The sequence below is a fragment of the Oratosquilla oratoria genome, chromosome 12 (assembly GCF_046742065.1).
Source record: "Oratosquilla oratoria isolate Oo_2021 chromosome 12, ASM4674206v1, whole genome shotgun sequence".
Classification (NCBI taxonomy): domain Eukaryota; kingdom Metazoa; phylum Arthropoda; class Malacostraca; order Stomatopoda; family Squillidae; genus Oratosquilla; species Oratosquilla oratoria.
In genome coordinates this window covers 1,182,589-1,199,287 of record NC_134788.1, presented here as the reverse complement: position 1 = coordinate 1,199,287, position 16,699 = coordinate 1,182,589, and the positions used below count along the sequence as shown (strand labels likewise).

Sequence of the window (16,699 nt, the reverse complement as noted above, 5' to 3'; positions counted from 1 at the left end):
CCTCCTCTCCCCTCCCCCTCTCTCCTCTCCTCTCCCCGCCCCCTCTTCTCCTCTCCCCCTCCCCCTCTCTCCCTCCTCTCCCCTCCTCCCCCCCTCCCCCTCTCCCCTCCTCTCCCCTCCCCCTCTCTCCCTCCTCTCCCCTCCCCCTCTCTCCCTCCTCTCCCCTCCCCCTCTCTCCCTCCTCTCCCCTCCCCCTCTCTCCCCTCCCCCTCTCTCCCTCCTCTCCCCTCCCCCTCTCTCCCTCCTCTCCCCTCCCCCTCTCTCCCTCCTCTCCCCTCCCACTCTCTCCCTCCTCTCCCCTCCCACTCTCTCCCTCCTTTCCCCTCTCCCTCTCTCCATCCTCTCCCCTCTCCCTCTCTCCATCCTCTCCCCTACCCCTCTCTCCCTCCTCACCCCTCACCCTCTCTCCATCCTCTCCCCTCCCCCTCTCTCCATCCTCTCCCCTCCCCCTCTGTCCCTCCTCTTCCCTCCCCCTCTCCCCTCCCCCTCTCTCCCTCCTCTCCTCTCCTTCTCTCCTCTCCTTCTCTCTCCCTCCTCTCCCCCTCTCTCTCCTTTTCCCATTCTCTCTCCTCTCTCCCTTCTCTCCTCTCTCCCCTCTCACCCCTCTTCTCTTCTCTCCCCCCTCTTCTCTCTCTCCTTTCTCTTCCCCCTCTCTCCCTCTCCCCTCCCCCTCTCTCCGCTCCCCTCCCCCTCTCTCCTCTCCCCTCCCCCTCTCTCCTCTCCCCTCCCCCTCTCTCCCTCCCCCTCTCTCCTTCCTCTCCCCTCCCCCTCTCTCCCTCCTCCCCTCTCTCCTTCCTCTCCCCTCCCTCCCTCCTCTCCCCTCCCCCTCTCTCCCTCCTTCCTCTCCCCTCCCCCTCTCTCCCTCCTCTCCCCTCCCCCTCCCTCCTCTCCCCTCCCCCTCTCTCCCTCCTCTCCCCTCCCCCTCTCTCCCTCCTCTCCCCTCCCCCTCTCTCCCTCCTCTCCCCTCCCCCTCTCTCCCTCCTCTCCCCTCCCCCTCTCTTCCTCCTCTCCTCACCCCGTCTCTCCCTCTCTCCCTTCCCCCTCTCCCCCTTCTCTCATTTCTCTCCTCTCTCCCACTCCCCTCTCCCCTCTCTCCCATTTCTCTCCTCTCTCCCACTCCCCTCTCTCCCCCCTCTCTCCCTCCCCCTCTCTTCCTCCTCCCCTCCCCTCTCTCCCTCCTCTTCCCCTCCCCTCTCTCCCTCCTCTTTCCCTCCCCTCTCTCCCTCCTCTTCCCCTCCCCTCTCTCCCTCCTCTTCCCCTCCTCTTTCTCCCCCTCTCCCTTCTCTCCCCCTCTCTCTCCTCTCCTCACCCCCTGTCTCCCCCTCTCCCCATCTCTCCCTTCTCCCCCTCTCCTTTCGCCCCCTTCTCTCATTTCTCTCCTCTCTCCCCCACTCTCCCCTCCCCCTCTCTCCCTCCTCTCCCCTCCCACTCTCCCTCCTCTCCCCTCCCCCTCTCTCCCACCTCTCCCCTCCCCCTGTCTCCCTCTTTACAAAGGATTACAAAGGCGGAGCATACCGACAGGAGACCTTTTGATCAAGGTCGGATGCGAAAAAAAAAATCATATTAATAATAAAATAATAAATAAAAACTATAATAATGTAAATAACAAATAAAATACATAAATAAATGCATAGGTATAGTTAGATAATAAACAAACAGGTAAATAGTAAATAATAATAAATTGACATATACATACATACATATACCAAGGCTTTTTCCCCCTTACAAGAGAGGTAGCCAAAAAGGGAAAGGCATAAAAACACTCCCACCCATTCCATCCCTGAATACACTCCACACCCCTCCCACCCTCCCTCTCATCTGAGCACCTCCTGGATGACGGGTCATCCCTGCACCCTGCACCCTGCAAATTGACATATAACTAATAATAAATGAAAATCAGAGACAAAAGATAACAAAACAAAAACAAATAATATAAGATAAATTATAATCATTACAGCATCTTACTTAGGTATTTATCTAAATGATTCTTAAAGCTCCGAACTGAACTACATTGCACTACCTGTGCAGGGAGTTTATTCTATTCATTAACTACACGGTTGGCAAAGTTGTTTCTACCCACTTCCAAATTGAATCTATTTCCGGACAGTTTGAGACCATTGTTTCTTGTCTGATTCTCCCTCCTCTCCCCTCCCCCTGTTTCCCCCTTCTCCCCTCCCTCTCTCTCCCTCATCTCCCCTCCCCCTCTCTCCCTCCTTTCCACTCCCCCTCTCCCTCCTCTCCCCTCCCCCTTTCTCCCTCCTCTCCCTTCCCCCTCTCTATCCTCTCCCCTCCCCCTCTGTCCCTCCTCTCCCCTCCCCCTCTCTCCCTCCTCTCCTGACCCCCTATCTCTCTCTCCTCTCCCCCCTCTCCTCTTCCCCTTCTCTCTCTCCTCTCTCCCCCACTCCCCCCTCGTCTCTCTCCTTTCCCTTCCCCCTCTTCTCTCTCCTTTCTCTTCCCCCTCTTCTCTCTCCTTTCTCTTCCCCCTCTCTCTCCTCTCCCCTCCCCCTCTCCCCCTCTCTCCCTCCTTCTCCGTCTCTCCCTCCTCCCTCTCTTTCCCTTCTCTCTCTTCTCTCCCCCTCTTGCTCCTTTCTATATTTCTCTCCTCTTTCCCCCTCTCTCTCCTCTCTCCCTTTTCTCTCTCCTCTCCCTTCTCTCCCTTCTCTCCCCCCCTCTCTCCTCTCTCTCCCACCTATCCTCTCTCCTCCCTCTTTTCCTCCTCTCCCCCTTTCTCCCTTCTCTTTTCTCCCCTCTCTACTCTCCCCCTCTCTCTCTCCTCTTCCCCTCTCTCTCTCCTCTTCCCCTCTCTCTCCTCTTTCCATCTCTTCTCCCCCTCTCTCCTCTATCCCTCATCCCTCTCCTCTTTCCCTCTCCCCCTTTCCTCTTTCCCTCTCCCCCTCTCTTCTTTCCATCTCTCTCCTCTCTCCCTCTCCTCTCTCCCTCTCCTCTCTCCCTCTCCTCTCCCCCTCTCCTCTCTCCCTCTCTTCTCCCCCTCTCCTCTCTCTTCTCTCTCCCACCTCTCTTTTCTCCCCTTCTCTCCCCTTCTCTCTTTTCTCCCCCTATCTCTCCCTTCTCTCTCCTCCGTCTCTTTTCTCTCCCCCTCTCCTTATTGAATTCCCCCATCTCTCTCCCCCTCTCCTCTTCTCCCGTTATATCTCCTCTCCCCTCTGTCTGTCCTCTCTCCCCCTCTTCTCTCTCCCCCTCTCCTCTCTCCCTGTCTCTCCCCACTCTCCTCTCTCCCTGTCTCTCCCCACTCTCCTCTTTCCCTGTCTCTCCCCACTCTCCTCTTTCCCTGTCTCTCCCCACTCTCCTCTTTCCCTCTCTCCCCCATCCTCTCCCCTCCCCCTCTCTCCCTCCTCTTTCTCCCCCTCTCCCTCCTCTTTCTCCCCCTCTCTCCCTCCTCTTTCTCCCCCTCTCCCTCCTCTTTCTCCCCCTCTCTCCCTTCTCCCCCTCTCCTTTCTCCCCTTCTCTCATTTCTCTCCTCTCCCCTCCCCCTCTCTCCCCTCCTCTCCCTTCTCCCCCTCTCCTTTCTCCCCTTCTCTCATTTCTCTCCTCTCCCCTCCCCCACTCCCTCTCTCTCCTTCCTCTCCCCTCCCCCTCTCTCCCTCCTCTCCCCTCCCCTCTCCCTCCCTCCTATCCCCTCCCCCTCTCTCCCTCTTCTCCCCTCCCCTCCCTCCTATCCCCTCCCCCTCTCCCTCTTTCTCCCCTCTCTCCCCCTCTTTCACCCTCTCCTCTCCCCCTCTCTCCCTCCTCTCCCCTCCCCCTTTCTCCCTCCTCTCCCCTCCCCCTTTCTCCCTCCTCTCCCCTCCCCCTTTCTCCCTCCTCTCCCCTCCCCCTCTCTCCCTCCTCTCCCCTCCCCCTCTCTCCCTCCTCTCCCCTCCCCCTCTCTCCCTCTCTCTTTCCCTCCTATCCCCTTCCCCTCTCTCCCTCCTATCCCCTCCCCGGCCTCTCCCTCGTTACCCCTCCCCGTCCTCTCCCTCGTTACCCCTCCCCGTCCTCTCCCTCGTTACCCCTCCCCGTCCTCTCCCTCGTTACCCCTCCCCGTCCTCTCCCTCGTTACCCCTCCCCGTTCTCTCCCTCCTCTCCCCTCCCCCTCTCTCCCTCCTCTCCCCTCCCCCTCTCTCCCTCCTCTCCCCTCCCCTTATCTCCCTCCTCTCCTCTCCCCTCCCCCTCTTTCCTCTCTCCCCTCCCCCTCTCTCCCCTCCCCCTCTCTCCCTCCTCTCCTCTCCCCTCCCCCTCTCCCTCCTCTCCCCTCCCCCTCTCTCCCTCCTCTCCCCTCCCCCTCTCTCCCTCCTCTCCCCTCCCCCTCTCTCCCTCCTCTCCCCTCCCCCTCCTCTCCCCCCTCTCTCCCTCCTTTCCCCTCCTCTCCCCCCTCTCTCCCTCCTCTCTCCCTCCTCTCCCCCCCTCTCCCTCGTCCTCCCCTCTCTCCCTCTCTCCTCTCTCCCTCCCCTCTCTCCCTCCCCCTCTCTCCTTCCTCTCCCCCTCCCTCCCTCCTCTCCCCTCCCCCTCTCCCTCTTTCTCCCCTCTCTCCTCTCTCCCCCTCTCCTCTCCCCTCCCCCTTTCTCCCTCCTCTCTCCCCCTTTCTCCCTCCTCTCTCCCCCTTTCTCCCTCCTCTCTCCCCCTTTCTCCCTCCTCTCCCCTCCCCCTTTCTCCCTCCTCTCCCCTCCCCCTTTCTCCCTCCTCTCCCCTCCCCCTTTCTCCCTCCTCTCCCCTCCCCCTTTCTCCCTCCTCTCCCCTCCCCCTTTCTCCCTCCTCTCCCCTCCCCCTTTCTCCCTCCTCTCCCCTCCCCCTCCCCTCCCCCTCTCCCTCCTTTCCCCTCCTCTCCCCTCCCCCTTTCTCCCTCCTCTCCCCTCCCCCCCTCTCCCTCCTCTCCCCTCCCCCTCTCTCCCTCCCCCTCTCTCCCTCCTCTCCCCCTCCCCCTTTCTCCCTCCTCTCCCCTCACCCTTTCTCTCCCTCCTCTCCCCTCCCCCTCTCTCCCTCCTCTCCCCTCCCCTTCTCTCCCTCCTTTCCCCTCCCCCTCTCCCTCTCCCTCGTTACCCCTCCCCGTCCTCTCCCTCGTTACCCCTCCCCGTCCTCTCCCCTCTCCCTCTCCCCCTCTCTTCTTTCCATCTCTCTCCTCTCTCCCTCTCCTCTCTCCCTCTCCTCTCTCCCTCTCCTCTCTCTTCTCTCACCTCTCTTTTCTCCCCCTCTCTAACCTTCTCTCATTTCTCCCCCTATCTCTCCCTTCTCTCTCCTCCGTCTCTCTTTTTCTCCTCCCCCTCTCCTTATTCCCCCATCCTCTCTCCCCCTCTCCTCTCTCCCATTATATCTCCTCTCCCCTCTGTCTGTCCTCTCTCACCCTCTTCTCTCTCCCCCTCTCCTCCTCTCTCCCACTCTCCTCTCTCCCTGTCCTACTCCCCCACTCTCCTCTCTCCCCTGTCTCTCCCCGACTCTCCTCTTTCCCTGTCCTCCCCACTCTCCTCTGTTCCCTGTCCTCTCCCCACCTCTCCTCTTTCCCCTCTCTCTCCCTCCTCTCCCCTCCCCCTCCTCTCCCCTCCGCCTCTCCTCTCCCCTCCCCCTCTCTCCCTCCTCCCTCTCCCCCTCTCTCCCTCCTCTTTCTCCCCCTCTCCCTCCTCTTTCTCCCCCTCTCTCCCTCCTCTTTCTCCCCCTCTCCCTCCTCTTTCTCCCCCTCTCCCTCCTCTTTCTCCCCCTCTCCCTCCTCTTTCTCCCCCTCTCCCTCCTCTTTCTCCCCCTCTCCTTTCTCCCCCTTCTCTCATTTCTCCCCCTTTTCTCATTTCTCTCCTCTCCCCTCCCCCTCTCTCCTTCCTCTCCCCTCTCCCCCTCTCCTTTCTCCCCTTCTCTCATTTCTCTCTCCCCTCCCCCACTCCCCCTCTATCCTTCCTCTCCCCTCCCCCTCTCTCCCTCCTCTCCCCTCCCCTCTCTCCCCTCCCTCCCTCCTCTCCCCTCCCCCTCTCCCCTCCCTCCCTCCTCTCCCCTCTCTCCCTCTTTCTCCCCTCTCTCCTCTCTCCCTCTCTTTCACCCTCTCCTCCTCTCCCACCTCCCCCTATCTCCCCTCCCCCCTTTCTCCCCTCCCCCTTTCTCCCTCCCTCTCCCCTCCCCCTTTCTCTCCCTCCCCCCTTTCTCCCTCCTCTCCCCTCCTCTCCTCTCCCCTCCCACTCTCTCCCTCCTCTCCCCTCCCCCTTTCTCCCCTCCCCCTCTCTCCCTCCTCTCCCCTCCCCCTCTCTCCCTCCTCTCCCCTCCCCCTCTCTCCCTCCTCTCCCCTCCCCCTCTCTCCCTCCTCTCCCCTCCCCCTCTCTCCCTCCTCTCCTCTCCCCTCCCCCTCTCTCCCTCCTCTCCCCTCCCCTCCCCCTCTCTCCCTCCTCTCCCCTCCCCCTCTCTCCCTCCTTTCCCCTCCCCCTCGTCACCCCTCCCCGTCCTCTCCCTCGTTACCCCGCCCCCGTCCCTCTCCCTCGGTTACCCCTCCCCGTCCTTCTCCCTCGCTACCCCTCCCCGTTCTCCCTCCCTCCTCTCCCCTCTCCCTCCTCTCCCCTCCCCCTTATCTCCCCTCCTCTCCCCTCCCTCCTCCCCACCTCTCTCCTTCCTCTCCCCTCCCCCTCTCTCCTTCCTCTCCCCCTCTCTCCTTCCTCTCCCCTCCCCTCCCCTCTCTCCCTCCTCTCCCCTCCCCTCCCCTCTCTCCCTCCTCTCCCCTCCCCTCCCCTCTCTCCCTCCTCTCCCCTCCCCTCCCTCCCTCCTCTCCCCTCTCCCTCTTTCTCCCCTCTCTCCTCTCTCCCCCTCTCTCCCTCCTCTCCCCTCTCTCCCTCCTCTCCTCTCCCCGCCCCTCTCTCCCTCCTCTCCCCTCCTCCTCTCTCCCTCCTCTCCCCTCCTCCTCTCTCCCTCCTCTCCCCTCCCCCTCTCTCCCTCCTCTCCCCTCCCCCTCTCTCCCTCCTCTCCCCTCCCCCTCTCTCCCTCCTCTCCCCTCCCCTCCCCCTCTCTCCCTCCTCTCCCCTCCCACTCTCTCCCTCCTTTCCCTTCCCCCTCTCTCCCTCCTTTCCCCTCCCCCTCTCTCCATCCTCTCCCCTACCCCTCTCTCCCTCCTTTCTCTTCCCCCTCTCTCCATCCTCTCCCCTCCCCCTCTCTCCATCCTCTCCCCTCCCCTTCTCTCCCTCCCCCTCTGTCCCTCCTCTTCCTTCCCTCTCTCTCCCTCCTCTCCCCTCCCCTTCTCTCCCTCTCTCTCCCTCCTCTCCTCTCCCCCTCTCTCTCCTTTTCCCATTCTCTCTCCTCTCTCCTTTCTCTCTCTTCTCTCTCCCCCTCTCACCCCTCTTCTCTTCTCTCTCTCCTTTCTCTTCCCCCTCTCTCCCTCCTCTCTCCCTCCTCTCTCCCTCCCCCTCTCTCCTCTCCCCTCCCCCTCTCTCCTCTCCCCTCCCCCTCTCTCCTCTCCCCTCCCCCCTCTCTCCCTCCTCTCCCCTCCCCTCTCTCCCTCCTCTCCCTCTCTCCCTCCTCGCCCCTCGCCCTCCCTCCTCTCCCCTCCCCCTCCTCTCTCCCTCCTCTCCCCTCCCCCTCTCTCCCTCCTCTCCCCTCCCCCTCTCTCCCCCTCTCCCCTCCCCCCTCCTTTCCTCCTCTCCCCTCCCCCTCTCTCCCTCATCCTCTCCCTCCCCCCCCCTCTCTCCACCTCCTCTCCCCCTCCCCCTCTCCCCTCCCCTCCCCTCCCCCTCCTCTCCCCTCCTCTCCCCTCCCCCCCTCTCTCCCCCTCTCCTCTCTCCTCCCTCACGCCCATCTCTCCCTCTCTCCCCTCCCCCTTCTCATCATTTCTCCTATTTCTCTCCTCTCTCCCACTCCCCTCTCTCCCCCCTCTCTCCCATTTCTCTCCTCTCTCCCACTCCCCTCTCTCCCCTCTCTCCCCCCTCTCTCCCTCCCCCTCTCTTCCTCCTCCCCTCCCCTCTCTCCCTCCTCTTCCCCTCCCCTCTCTCCCTCCTCTTTCCCTCCCCTCTCTCCCTCCTCTTCCCCTCCCCTCTCTCCCTCCTCTTTCTCCCCCTCTCCCTTCTCTCCCCCTCTCTCTCCTCTCCTCAACCCCTGTCTCCCCCTCTCCCCTCCCCCTCTCCCCATCTCTCCCTTCTCCCCCTCTCCTTTCGCCCCCTTCTCTCATTTCTCTCCTCTCTCCCTCCTCTCCCCTCCCCCTCTCTCCCTCCTCTCCCCTCCCCCTCTCTCCCTCCTCTCCCCTCCCCCTCTCTCCCACCTCTCCCCTCCCCCTGTCTCCCTCTTTACAAAGGATTACAAAGGCGGAGCATACCGACAGGAGACCTTGTGATCAAGGTCGGATGCGGAAAAAAAATCATATTAATAATAAAATAATAAATAAAAACTATAATAATGTAAATAACAAATAAAATACATAAATAAATGCATAGGTATAGTTAGATAATAAACAAACAGGTAAATAGTCAATAATAATAAATTGACATATACATACATACATATACCAAGGCTTTTTCCCCCTTACAAGGGAGGTAGCCAAAAAGGGAAAGGCATAAAAACACTCCCACCCATTCCATCCCTGAATACACTCCACACCCCTCCTACCCTCCCTCTCATCTGAGCACCTCCTGGATGACGGGTCATCCCTGCACCCTGCACCCTGCACCCTGCAAATTGACATATAACTAATAATAAATGAAAATCAGAGACAAAAGATAACAAAACAAAAACAAATAATATAAGATAAATTATAATCATTACAGCATCTTACTTAGGTATTTATCTAAATGATTCTTAAAGCTCCGAACTGAACTACATTGCACTACCTGTGCAGGAAGTTTATTCCACAGTTGGCAAAGTTGTTTCTACCCACTTCCAAATTGAATCTATTTCCGGACAGTTTGAGACCATTGTTTCTTGTCTGATTCTCCCTCCTCTCCCCTCCCCCTGTTTCCCCCTTCTCCCCTCCCTCTCTCTCCCTCATCTCCCCTCCCCACTCTCTCCCTCCTTTCCACTCCCCCTCTCCCCCTCCTTTCCACTCCCCCTCTCCCTCCTCTCCCCTCCCCCTTTCTCCCTCCTCTCCCTTCCCCCTCTCTATCCTCTCCCCTCCCCCTCTGTCCCTCCTCTCCCCTCCCCCTCTCTCCCTCCTTTCCTCACCCCCTATCTCTCTCTCCTCTTCCCCTTCTCTCTCTCCTCTCTCCCCCCTTCTCTCCTTTCCCTTCCCCCTCTTCTCTCTCCTTTCCCTTCCCCCTCTTCTCTCTCCTTTCTCTTCCCCCTCTCTCTCTCTCCTCTCCCCTCCCCCTCTCTCCCTCCTTCTCCCTCTCTTTCCCTTCTCTCTCTTCTCTCCCCCTCTTGCTCCTTTCTACCTTTCTCTCCTCTTTCCCCCTCTCTCTCCTCTCTCCCTTTTCTCTCTCCTCTCCCTTCTCTCCCTTCTCTCTCCCCCTCTCTCCTCTCTCTCCCACCTATCCTCTCTCCTCCCTCTTTTCCTCCTCTCCCCCTTTCTCCCTTCTCTTTTCTCCCCTCTCTCCTCTCCCCCTCTCTCTCTCCTCTTCCCCTCTCTCTCTCCTCTTCCCCTCTCTCTCCTCTTTCCATCTCTTCTCCCCCTCTCTCCTCTATCCCTCACCCCTCCCCTCTTTCCCTCTCCCCCCCTCTTTCCCTCTCCCCCTTTCCTCTTTCCCTCTCCCCCTCTCTTCTTTCCCTCTCTCTCCTCTCTCTCCTCTCTCCCTCTCCTCTCTCCCTCTCCTCTCTCCCTCTCCTCTCTCCCTCTCCTCTCTCCCTCTCCTCTCTCTTCTCTCACCTCTCTTTTCTCCCCCTCTCTAACCTTCTCTCATTTCTCCCCCTATCTCTCCCTTCTCTCTCCTCCGTCTCTCTTTTTCTCCCCCTCTCCTTATTCCCCCATCTTCACTCTCCCCCTCTCCTCTCTCCCATTATATCTCCTCTCCCCTCTGTCTGTCCTCTCTCACCCTCTTCTCTCTCCCCCTCTCCTCTCTCCCTGTCTCTCCCCACTCTCCTCTCTCCCTGTCTCTCCCCACTCTCCTCTTTCCCTGTCTCTCCCCACTCTCCTCTTTCCCTGTCTCTCCCCACTCTCCTCTTTCCCTCTCTCCCCCATCCTCTCCCCTCCCCCTCTCTCCCTCCTCTTTCTCCTCCTCTTTCTCCCCCTCTCCCTCCTCATTCTCCCCCTCTCTCCCTTCTCCCCTTCTCTCATTTCTCTCCTCTCCCCTCCCCCTCTCTCCCCTCCTCTCCCTTCTCCCCCTCTCCTTTCTCCCCTTCTCTCATTTCTCTCCTTTCCCCTCCCCCACTCCCTCTCTCTCCTTCCTCTCCCCCTCTCTCCCTCCTATCCCCTCCCCCTCTCCCTCTTTCTCCCCTCTCTCCTCCTTTTTCACGCTCTCCTCTCCCCCTCTCTCCCTCCTCTCCCCTCCCCCTTTCTCCCCTCCCCCTTTCTCCCTCCTCTCCCCTCCCCTTTTCTCCCTCCTCTCCCCTCCCCCCTTTCTCCCTCCTCTCCCCTCCCCCTCTCTCCCTCCTCTCCCCTCCCCCTTCTCTCCCTCCGCTCCCCTCCCCCTCTCTCCCTCCTCTCCACTCCCCTCCCCCTCTCTCCCGGCTCCTCTCCACCCCTCCCCCTCTCTCCCCTCGTTACCCCTCCCCGTCCTCTCCCTCGTTACCCCTCCCCGTCCTCTCCCTCGTTACCCCTCCCCGTCCTCTCCCTCGTTACCCCTCCCCGTCCTCTCCCTCGTTACCCCTCCCCGTCCTCTCCCTCGTTACCCCTCCCCGTCCTCTCCCTCGTTACCCCTCCCCGTTCTCTCCCTCCTCTCCCCTCCCCCTCTCTCCCTCCTCTCCCCTCCCCCTCTCTCCCTCCTCTCCCCTCCCCCTCTCTCCCCTCCCCCTCTCTCCCTCCTCTCCCCTCCCCCTCTCTCCCTCCTCTCCCCTCCCCCTCTCTCCCTCCTCTCCCCTCCCCCTCTCTCCCTCCTCTCCCCTCCCCTCCCCCTCTCTCCCTCCTCTCCCCTCCCCTTCTCTCCCTCCTCTCCCCTCCCCTCCCCTTCTCTCCCTCCTCTCCCCTCCCCCTCTCTCCTTCCTCTCCCCTCCCCTCTCTCCCTCCCCCTCCCCCTCCTCTCCCCTCTCTCCCTCCTCTCCCCTCTCTCCCTCCTCTCCCCTCTCTCCCTCCTCTCCCCTCTCTCCCTCCTCTCCCCGCCCCTCCCTCCCTCCTATCCCCTCTCCCTCTTTCTCCCCTCTCCTCCCTCTCCCATCCTTCTCCCTCTTCCTCCCCTCTCTCCCCTCTCTCCCCTCTCCTCCCCTCCTCCCCCTTTCCTCCCTCCACTCCCCTCCCCTTTTCTCCCTCCTCTCCTCCCTCCCTCTTTCTCCCTCCTCTCCCCTCCCCCTTTCTCCCTCCTCTCCCCTCCCCCCTTTCTCCCTCCTCTCCCCTCCCCCTTTCTCCCCCTCCTCTCCCTCCCCCTTTCTCCCCTCCTCTCCCTCCCCTCCCCCTTTCTCCCTCCTCTCCCCTCCTTTCTCCCTCCTCTCTCCCCTCCTTCTCCCTCCTCTCCCCTCCTCCTTCTCCCTCCTCTCCCCTCCTCCTTCTCCCTCCTCTCCCCTCCTCCTTCTCCCTCCTCTCCCCTCCTCCTTCTCCCTCCTCTCCCCTCCTCCTTCTCCCTCCTCTCCCCTCCTCCCTCCTCTCCCTCCTCTCCCCCTCCCTCTCCCCTTTCTCCCTCCTCTCCCCCCCCCTTTCTCCCTCCTTCTCCCTCCCCCTTTCCCCCTCCTCTCCCTCCCCCTTTTCCCCTCCCTCCTCTCTCCCTCCCCCTTTCTCCCTCCTTTCCCCCCCCCTCCTTTCTCCCTCCTCTCCCCTCCCCCTTTCTCCCTCCTCTCCCCTCCCCCTCTCTCCCTCCTCTCCCCTCCCCCTCTCTCCCTCCTCTCCCCCTCCCCCCCCCTCTCCCTCCTTTCCCCTCCCCCTCTCTCCCTCCTCTCCCCTCCCCCTTTCTCCCTCCTCTCCCCTCACCCTATCTCCCTCCTCTCCCCTCACCCTTTCTCCCTCCTCTCCCCTCCCCCTCTCTCCCTCCTCTCCCCTCCCCTTCTCCCTCCTTTCCCCTCCCCCTCTCTCCCTCCTTTCCCCTCCCCCTCTCCCTCGTTACCCCTCCCCGTCCTCTCCCCTCTCTCCCTCTCCCTCTCCCCCTCTCTTCTTTCCATCTCTCTTCTCCCCCTCTCCTCTCTCTTCTCTCTCCCACCTCTCTTTTCTCCCCCTCTCTCCCCTTCTCTCTTTTCTCCCCCTATCTCTCCCTTCTCTCTCCTCCGTCTCTCTTTTCTCTCCCCCTCTCCTTATTCCCCCATCTCTCTCCCCCTCTCCTCTTCTCCCATTATATCTCCTCTCCCCTCTGTCTGTCCTCTCCCTCCCTCTTCTCTCCCCTTCTCCTCTCTCCCCCTCTCCTCTCTCCTCTCTCTCCTCTCTCCCTGTCTCTCCCCACTCTCCTCATTCCCTGACTCTCCCCACTCTCCTCTTTCCCTCTCTCCCCCTCCCTCTCCCCTCCCCCTCTCTCCCTCCTCTTTCTCCTCGTCTTTCTCCCCCTCTCCCTCCCCCTCTCCCTCCTCTTTCTCCCCCTCTCCCTTCCTCTCCTCTCCCCCCTCTCCCTCCTCTCTCCCCCCTCTCCCTCCTCTCTCTCCCCTCTCCTTTCTCCCCTTCTCTCATTTCTCTCATCTCCCCTCCCCCACTCCCTCTCTCTCCTTCCTCTCTCCTCCCCCTCTCTCCCTCCTCTCCCTCCTCTCCCCTCCCTCCCTCCTATCCCCTCCCTCCCTCCTATCCCCTCCCCCTCTCCCTCTTTCTCCCCTCTCTCCCCCTCTTTCACCCTCTCCTCTCCCCCTCTCTCCCTCCTCTCCCCTCCCCCTTTCTCCCCTCCCCCTTTCTCCCTCCTCTCCCCTCCCCCTTTCTCCCTCTTCTCCCCCACCCCTCTCCCTCTCTCCCTCTCCCCTCCCCCTTTCTCCCTCCTCTCCCCTCCCCCTCTCTCCCTCCTCTCCCCTCCCCCTCTCTCCCTCCTCTCCCCTCCCCCTCTCTCCCTCCTTTCCCCTCCCCCTCTCCCTCGTTACCCCTCCCCGTCCTCTCCCTCGTTACCCCTCCCCGTCCTCTCCCTCGTTACCCCTCCCCGTCCTCTCCCTCGTTACCCCTCCCCGTCCTCTCCCCTCCCCCTCTCTCCCTCCTCTCCCCTCCCCTTCTCTCCCTCCTCTCCCCTCCCCTTCTCTCCCTCCTCTCCCCTCCCCCTCTCTCCTTCCTCTCCTCTCCCCCTCTCTCCTTCCTCTCCTCTCCCCCTCTCTCCCTCCTTCCTCTACCCTCCCCCTCTCTCCCCTCTCTCCCTCCTCTCCCCTCTCTCCCTCCTCTCCCCTCCACTCCCTCCTCTGCACTCCCCTCCCTCCCTCCTCTCCCCTCTCTCCCTCCTCTCCCCTCCCCTCCCTCCCTCCTATCCCCTCTCCCTCTTTCTCCCCTCTCTCCTCTCTCCCCCTCTCCTCTCCCCTCCCCCTTTCTCCCTCCTCTCCCCTCCCCCTTTCTCCCTCCTCTCCCCTCCCCCTTTCTCCCTCCTCTCCCCTCCCCCTTTCTCCCTCCTCTCCCCTCCCCCTTTCCCCTCCCCCTCTCTCCCTCCTCTCCCCTCCCCCTCTCCCTCCTCTCCACTCCCCCTCTCTCTCCTCTCCCCTCCCCCTCTCTCCCACCTCTCCCCTCCCCCTCTCTCCCTTTCCCCTCCCCCTCTCTCCCTCCTCTCCCCTCCCCCTCTCTCCCTCCTCTCCCCTCCCCTTCTCCCTCCTCTCCCCTCCCCCTCTCTCCCTCCTTTCCCCTCCCCCTCGTCACCCCTCCCCGTCCTCTCCCCTCCCCCTCTCTCCCTCCTCTCCCCTCCCCCTCTCTCCCTCCTCTCCCCTCCCCCTCTCTCCCTCCTCTCCCCTCCCCTTATCTCCCTCCTCTCCCCTCCCCCTCTCTCCTCTCTCCCCTCCCCCTCTCTCCTCTCTCCCCTCCCCCTCTCTCCCTCCTCTCCCCTCCCCCTCTCTCCCTCCTTCCTCTCCCCTCCCCCTCTCTCCCTCCTCTCCCCTCCCCCTCTCTCCCTCCTCTCCCCTCCCCCTCTCTCCTCTCCCCTCCCCCTCTCTCCATCCTCTCCCCTCCCCCTCTCTCCCTCCTCTCCCCTCCCCCTCTCTCCATCCTCTCCCCTCCCCCTCTCTCCCTCCTCCCTTACCCCTCTTTCCCTCCTCTCCCCTTCCCCTCCCTCCCTCCTCTCCCCTCCTCTTCCCTCCCCCTCTCTCCATCCTCTCCCCTCCCCCTCTCTCCCTCCTCCCTTCCCCCTCTTTCCCTCCTCTCCCCTTCCCCTCCCTCCCTCCTCTCCCCTCCCCCTCTCTCCCTCCTCTCCCCTCCCCCTCTCTCCCTCCTCTCCTCTCCCCCTCTCACCCCTCTTCTCTTCTCTCCCCCCTCTTCTCTCTCCTTTCTCTTCCCCCTCTGTCCCTCCTCTCCCCTCCCCCTCTCTCTCTCCCCTCCCCCTTTCTCCCTCTTCTCCCCTCCCCCTTTCTCCCTCTTCTCCCCTCCCCCTTTCTCCCTCTTCTTCCCTCCCCCTCTCTCCCTCCTCTCCCCTCCCCTCCCCCTCTATCCTTCCTCTTCTCTGCCCCTCTCCTCTCCTCACCCCCTATCTCCCTCTCTCTCCTCTCCCCCTCTCCTCTTCCCCTTTTCTCTCTCCTCTCTCCCCCTCCTGCTCCTCTCTCCATTCTTTTTTCCCCTCTCCTCTCTCCCTCTCTCTTTCCCCCTCTCTCCCCCGGTCCCCCTCTTCTCTCCTCTCTCCCCCTCTTCTCTCTCCTTTCCCTTCCCCCTCTTCTCTCTCCTTTCCCTTCCCCCTCTTCTCTCTCCTTTCCCTTCCCCCTCTTCTCTCTCCTTTCTCTTCCCCCTCCTCTTTCTCCCCCTCTCGCTCCTTTCTACCTTCTCTCTCTCCTCTTTCCCCCTCTCTCCCTTTTCTCTCTCCTCTCTCCCTTCTCTCCCCCTCTCTCTCCTCTCTCCCCCTCTCCTCTTTCTCCTCTCTCCTTTCCCCCCTCTCTCTTCCCTCTTTTCCTCCTCTCCCCCTCTCTCCTCTCCCCCTTTCCCCCTTCTCTTTTCTCCCCTCTCTCCTCTCCCCCTCTTCCCCTCTCTCCTCTCCCCCTTTCCCCCTTCTCTTTTCTCCCCTCTCTCCTCTCCCCCTCTTCCCCTCTCCTCTCCCCCTCTTCCCCTCTCCTCTTTCCATCTCTCCCCTTCTCTTTCCTCTCCCCCTCTCTCCTCTATCCCTTACCCCTCTCCCCCTCTCTCCTCTATCCCTCACCCCTCTCCCCCTCTCCTCTTTCCCTCTCCCCCTCTCTTCTTTCCCTCTCTCCCTCTCTCCCCCTCTCCTCTCATCTCTCTTCTCTCTTCTACCTCTTTTCTCCCCCTCTCTCTCCCTTCTCTCTTGTGTCCCCCTCTCTCTCCCTTCTCCCCTCTCCCCTTCTCTCTCCCCCTCTCCTCTCCCCTCTGTCCTCTCTCCCCCTCTTCTCTCTCCCCTCTCTCCTCTCTCCCTCCTCTCTCCCTCTCCCTCCCGCTCCCCATCCCTCCCGGTCTCCCCACCCCTCCCTCTCCCCCACCCCCCCTCTCCCCCACCCCCTCCCTTTCCCCCTACCCCCCTCTCCCCCACCCCCTCCCTCTCCCCCACCCCCTCCCTTTCCCCCTACCCCCTCCCTCTCCCCCTACCTCTCCCCCACCTTCTCCCTCGCCCCCTACCCCCTCCCTCTCCCCCATCCTCTTCCCTTACCCCCTTCCTCTCCCCCACCCCCTCCACCTCCCCATCCTCACCCCCTCCACCTCCCCATCCTCACCCCCTCCACCTCCCCATCCTCACCCCCTCCACCTCCCCCATCCCCACCCCCTCCACCTCCCCCATCCCCACCCCCTCCACCTCCCCCATCCCCACCCCCTCCACCTCCCCATCCTCACCCCCTCCACCTCCCCATCCCCTTCCTTTACCCCATCCCCTCACTCTCCCCCTCCCTTCCTCTCCTCCTCCCCCTCCCTCCCCTCCTCTCCCCCTCCCTCCCCTCCTCTCCCCCTCCCTCCCCTCCTCTCCCCCTCCCTCTCTCCCCCCTCCCTCCCTCCTCCCCCCTTTCACTTCAAAATGTTTCAAAAGAGCTTTCCTGAGCTAAGAAAGGAAAAATGACCTTCTCTTTCTCTCTCTCTCTCCAGGTATTTATTGACGGCACTTTGGAGGAGCCCTGCACTGCCTATTGTGCACGCGGAGGTTCCTCTCCATTTCAGGTTGTGTGGGGGTGGGATTGGGGCTGGGGCGGAGACTCCAAGAACGGTTTGGAGTTTGCATGTCCAGGTTCCTTTCCATTTCAGGTTCTGTGGGATGGGGGCTGGGGCAGAGACTCCAAGAACGGTTTGGAGGCTCCAAGAACAGTTTGGAGTTTGAATGTACAGGTTCCTCTCCATTTCGGGTTCTGTGGGATTGGGGCTGGGGCGGAGAACTCCAAGAACTGTTTGGAGTCAACAGAATGTGGCAAGTGGCCCTTGGTGGTAAATGGAGACCTTACAGTACACAAGAGATGTGAGGGATGACTCGTCATCCAGGAGGAGCCAAGATAAGAGGGAGGGAGGGAGGTGGGGTGGATGGGAGTGGAGTATGTGGGGATGGAATAGGCGGGAGTGGTTTCTATGCCTTTGTATTTTGGCTACCTCCCTTGTGAGGGGGAAAAAGCCTTTAGTATGTGTTTGAATGTACCTTTTACGTTAACTGTGATAAAAAAAAATCAG

The 16,699-nt window shown here is 61.6% G+C and overlaps 2 protein-coding genes across 11 annotated transcripts in view; one reads left to right on the top strand and one right to left on the bottom strand.

Moving 5' to 3' along the window:
- The window catches only part of LOC143030887 (uncharacterized), a 485,211-nt gene that overhangs the window by 155,315 nt on the left and 313,197 nt on the right, over window positions 1–16,699 (bottom strand). The gene's annotated exons all lie outside the window — the stretch shown is intronic.
- LOC143030886 (uncharacterized) overlaps window positions 1–16,699 on the top strand; it is a 241,205-nt gene that overhangs the window by 211,905 nt on the left and 12,601 nt on the right. The window lies entirely within an intron of this gene.